The following is a 6,081-nucleotide window of genomic DNA, read 5'->3' on the forward strand; positions in this document are numbered from 1 at the left end:
CGTGTGGAAATTGTGTGTGGTTTTGTGGGGTTTTTTATTGTCTGTGTGTGTGGGTGGAGTTGGTCTTCTTATATATCAGTGCATTGTATTTAGAGAAACGTTTATGACTCTTGTGGGGGTGGTTGGCGGGTGTTCTGGTTTGGTTTGCTCTTTCTTTCCTGTCAAATTTCTATCGTCTTTATCTCTCCTTCTTTTTGTTTTTATTACTCTTTTGTAAAAGCTCGAATCGTTGGCACTTACATGACCTATTTGTGTTGCAAGTGCCGTAAAACTCTTACTCAAACTAAAACTCTTGTTGGGTCCACTTATCACTATCACTCTGTGTCGTATTCATCAAGTACAAAGTATTTATATTATATATTTACCTCAGTGATTTTAAACATAATATGCTGTACTCTGAGGACAAACGAGGCGCGGGTGGTTGGCGGGTGCTCTGGTGTGGTTTGCTTCTTCTTTCCTATCAAACATCTATCGCCCTTATCTCTCCTTCTTCTTGTTTTGTGTTTGTTGCTCTCTTACTTGTAACATCTCTAATCTTCGTCACTTATGTGACCTTATTGTGTTGCAAGTGCCGTAAAACTCTTACTAAAACTTTAAAAAAAAAACTAAACAAACGAGGCAGGGGTAGACCCAGAGCTACCTACTTGGAGAAACTAAACAGATGGGTGACGGGGAAATATCAGGATAATGTAATGTAGCTTTTTTTAAGAGCATCCAAGCCGTGGAAATGGTGGAGAACCGTGATCGCCGATGTCTGTTGCAGAACTGGCAGTTGATGATGATACTGTACTTTTGCGACTAGTTGAGGGAAAATAAGACGAAGATCTAATGTCACTGCAAGAATATCGCGGCCTTCGAATTGCTCTGCCACACTTGGAATACCCTCGAATAGCGGGAAAATCGTGAATGTTGAATAGTAAAGTCCAAATAAACACCGTCCTAATTGCCAGGCACTACTAATCCAGGCGGCCCTCACCTTGCGACTCTTTGGCTTCTGGCAGCGAGAACCGCGCGCGGCGCTGTGTGACGGTGGAAACTGCTGTTATCTTTTGTGTAAACGGATTACAGGTGTTACGACATGTGCCTGTGCCTGCTTGTTGTTGTTGTTGGCTTGCAGGTGTTTTGTGTATATTCGTGTGTGTGTGTGGGGGGGGGGGTGTACATACATACATGTATATGTGGTGTGCATGGAGGGATGTAACTTTGTGAGAGAGAGAGAGAGAGAGAGAGAGAGAGAGAGAGAGAGAGAGAGAGAGAGAGAGAGAGAGAGAGAGAGAGAGAGAGAGAGAGAGAGAACAAAATGGGTGGTTGGCGGATGCTCTTGTGTGGTTTTCTCCTTTCTTCCTATGAAACATCTATTGTAGTTTTTGTCTCTCCGCCTTCTTTTTTTGGTTAATATCAAGTAAAACCTCTAATTTTTTCGTCGGCGCTTATATATATGACCCATTTGTGATGCAATTGTTGTAAAACTCTAACTAAAACTAAAACGAACAAACAGCTTTTTGTCCACCTGTCTTATGTTTCCCCAGCTGTGCCTGGCTGTTATCATATAGATATAATACTACAAGTATGCTATTCTCTACTCACACCAAACCACTTGGGCGGTTGACGAGTGCTCTGGTGTGGTTTGATCAGTGCAGTGGGTTTGCTGCTTCTTTTCGATCATCATTCGTCCTTGTCGTCATCTCGTCCATTTTTGTATGTTACTCTCTAGTTGAGAGGGTGCGGTGGCGGAGCGGTTAGTGTGCTCGTCTCTGAAGCGGAAAGTCCAGGTTCGAGCCTCAGTTCCAATACAGATTTTTTTTGCCCCCCTCCTGTCCACCCAGCAGTAATGGGTACCCGACTTCGAGTTGGGGAAGTAAAGGCGGCGTGGAAAGGAACTGGCCACCCTACCACAAAATGCCGTAGGCCCAGGAAGTTGTCTCACTAGCAAGGCAATTCCCAATGTCCGGATCGGATGCGGGAACAACTTTTAACACTCTAGTAACACCTTATCTTCGGCACTAACATGACCTTATGCCTTATGATTGTGTTGCAAGTGCCGTAACACACTTACTTAAATTGAACTAAAAACTGTAACTAAATTGTTGCTGCTAGTGTTGGTGGTATTGGTGCAATGTGGGGCGTCACTGGTAGGTAGGTCCTCCTTACTTTACCAAACTTTCCTGTCAAACATCTAGATTTCTATATCTTTTTCTTCTTCTATTATCTATTTGTGGTGGCCGAATTTTGCTATTCAAAAGGCTTTTTAATGACTGCACCGATCGACATGCGGTTTTCGCCAAAATATTCTTTAAAATATTCTCCAGATGAAGACGCCCCTTGTTTTCCCAGTTTTGAGACAGTTTTGCTGCAAAAGGCTAAACAAATTTATTTAAGTCATATTTACTAGAAAGAGTTCAGTCAGTGCAAATTAAAAATAGCTTTTCAAAGCAGGTCAGGCTCGATTATGGAGTTCCACAGGGGTCCGTTCTTGGACCAGTGCTCTTTACACTATATACACAGCCCTTAGCAAGCATTTTACAAAATCATGGATTGAATTATCATTTTTATGCCGATGATTCCCAAATGTATGTTAATGGCACCATTCAAGATCTACCAAACATGATTTCCATCACTAAACAATGTTTTTATGAAATCAAAAAGTGGATGACAGTAAACAAATTGAAACTAAACGAAGAAAAGACAGACATCATTCTTATAAAAAATCCACGATTAAATAAAGATCTGGAAAGTGTCAACTTTGATTTATATGGGCATATGACATCTAGTAAAGAAGTTGTCAGGAATCTCGGTGTATATATTGACCACCACTTATCAATGGGCTCGTTTGTAGGATCTCTGTCCAAATCCCTTTATTTTCAGCTGAGAAGGATAGGCCTAGTTCGAAAGTACTTAAGCGAAGAGACCACAAAAACACTGGTAACATCTCTTATCCTATCTAGATTAGACTATTGTAACTCACTCCTGGCAGGTCTGAACAACAAATATTTGAATCGTTTACAAGTAATTCAAAACAATGCCGCTAGACTGATAACAAGATCTAAAAAACGAGACCATGTCACTCCATTATTAAAAGAACTGCATTGGCTCCCTGTAAAAGAACGAATAATATTTAAAATCTGCGTCATGTGTTTCAAATGTGTAAATAAAACTGCTCCTTTTTATCTACAAGAACTTATCAGTATATATAAACCAGGGAGAAACCTAAGATCATCGAACGATAACACCCTACTTGTGACACCTGTAAAATCATACAAATCATATGGAGAGAGATCTTTCTCATATCTTGGTCCATTTATGTGGAACAGATTACCCATGAAACTAAGACAAATAAGAACACTTGATAGCTTCAAAAGACATCTTAAACATTTTCTGTTCCTACAGGCCTATCCTTCATAAGCTTTTAACGTTATCTTTCATTACATTTGTTCTTTTCCTATGTCTGGATGAAAATAGTCTGTGTGTGTGTGTGTGTGTGTGTGTGTGTGTGTGTGTGTGTGTGTGTGTGTGTGTGTATGTGTGTGTGTGTGTGTGTGCATTAATGTATATTGCTTGAGAAGAAAGGAAGTAGTAAGAAAGGTTTTTGAAAAATGGGTATTCCAATGTAAAGCGCATTGAGCTACTTTTTTTGGAAATGCGCTCTATAAATGTTATATATTATTATTATTATTATTATTTCGCCGATCGCTTTTGTAGGCCGACCCTTCGGTCTCTGTAATTTTTTTTAGAAAATCCGCCAGGTTTGTTTATTTCAAGTACGGCTTCCGTTCACTATCCGTGCGCACTGGTTCCACACTTTTGAAATTCTTAAGTGTACAACCACCAAAGTGGAATAGAGAATCAATCTATTTATTATATATTTGGCAACTTAGAAACACGTGCGTCACTTTTATCTCAAGATTTATTGCTCCATTCCTGTAGAGTGTAATATAGTAGGCCAATGACTTTCAGTTGATGTTAATGCACCGATCACTCCTTTCATCGAAAGGGGTCCCAGCTAGTTGTATATATAACTCTAGTAGCATATCACCTTTAATATTTGGTACCTATATGCCCTTTTAGTGTGGGTGTTTGGCTGGTGCTCTGGTGTAGTTTGCCCCTCTCTTTTGTATGGAACATCTATCTCCCTTATGTCTTCTTTTTTTTATTTTGTTATCCTCTTGGTGGTATGATGCAACACTTAATCTTTGGTACTTACTTATATGATCTTATTGTGTTCCAAGTGCCGTAAAACTCTGGTTGAAACAAAAGGAAATATCGTCTCTAGCAGCAACACCTAATCTTCTTTCTTTCTTTTTTTTTTGGTAGATTCTTCTCACCACCATGACCAAAGCCACCATGACTCTCAGATGGTCCATGTTGAGTTGAGCAGTAGCGTTAAATGTCGCCCCGTTTGGCTGCCTCACATAAGTAAGCAACACTTTCTACGCGACAAATTGTAGCTCGTCTGTCAAGGCCCTTACTTTACCTCTGTGGTTTCTACAAAAACTAAAAAGAACTTGGATTGCTGTTGCGCTTGGCTTTCAGTCATTCAGGGTCCCGTTGAATGGGCCCGCGGCCAAAGAATGTCCGAGGCAAGCCGTGTTGTGTTGTTGTGTTCTCGTCGCCCTGTATGCTCAATCATGTTGGTGGCGTGGCGTAGCGTGGCGCAGCTGTTGGGGGAAGTAACGTAACAACAGTACCTTTAGCTGCGGGCGACAGCCACTAAGGGAAGGACAGAGTAGGATTTGTTTGTTTTTTGTTTTTGTAAAGTGTTTTACGGCGCTCGCAACTGCATAAGGTCATATGAGCGCGCGGGACACACCTAATATTTTCAGTTGGTAGAAAATTTTGAATTTTGCCCAGGTGGCGGCCGAAGCCTACTCTTATCGATTTTACACCATCAAGGGATCTTTTACGTGCGCAACTTGCACACGGGCCCTCCGAGATTTTTCGCCCTTGTCCGAGAAGGCTATGTGTAGATCTTTCCTACCAGAAGATCAGAGGTGTGGCAGAAAGACAGCAGTAAGGAGGAGCCAAGGAGTAGCAGTAGAAAGGCTGCAGAAAGAGTCAGGAGCCCAGAGGAGGGGGCAAAGGAGGTGAGGGGGTGGGGGCAGAAAGTGGAAATGAAATCAGACTACAGTACATTGCTAGAGAGCAGGAAAGGAGGTGAAAGGAGACAATTTTAGAGAATAAAATTTTTCGGTCACTACCCGGATTCGAACCCGGGACCTTTGAATGAGAGGCCAACACCTTCACCTCTAGACCACGAGAGCCCCCCATTGTGATACATGTATCGTGTAGGTGTCATGTGTACAGATGTTTGTGGAAGAGAGGATGTGTGAGAGAGTACACGCGTGCCTCTGTGTGTGTGTTTGTGTGTGCGTGCGTGCGTGCGTGCGTGCGTGCGTGCATGCGTGCGTGCGTGCGTGTGTGTGTGTGTCTTACGTTTTCCCAGCACTAAATAATCATTATTGTGTCGATTTGCTTCTCTTTACTCAAACAACCAAACAAACAAACAAACAACCAAACAAACAAGTAATCCAACAAAAACGAAACAAACAGGGACATAAACGAACAAGCAAACAAACCAACAAGTAAACGAACAAGTAAACAAACAAACAGACATGTAAACGAACAAACAAGCAAACATACAGTGTATGAGAACATGACTTAGGTTTAGTAAGAGTTTTATTGCGCCTACAACCACAGTATAAGGTCATCTAAGCGCGCGGTAAGACAGAGTAGCGAAGACGGAAAGGAAGGAGGCGGAGATGTAGACGTCAGTGTAAATATGTCGCACATGCTGTACATCTGTTCGATATTTGGAATAAATGTGGGTTTTTTTCCTAGGGTGGTTGGAGGGTGCTACTGGTAGGTCCCACATCTTTACTTTCCCTCTATTGTTTTTGTCTGTCTGTCTGTTTGCATTATCCCATGCACTGAATGAGCATTTCCGTATCTGTATACTTCTTCTATTTACTCAAACTCAAACATTAATTTTTTGCTTCACTGTAAGCATTGCTACTCGAGATTTTATGCAGTAAGGCTATTTACCCCCTCCACCCAACACACACACATTGTGTCACACACACACAC

This window comes from Aplysia californica, unplaced genomic scaffold (genome assembly GCF_000002075.1).
Source record: "Aplysia californica isolate F4 #8 unplaced genomic scaffold, AplCal3.0 scaffold00059, whole genome shotgun sequence".
Lineage (NCBI taxonomy): Eukaryota > Metazoa > Mollusca > Gastropoda > Aplysiida > Aplysiidae > Aplysia > Aplysia californica.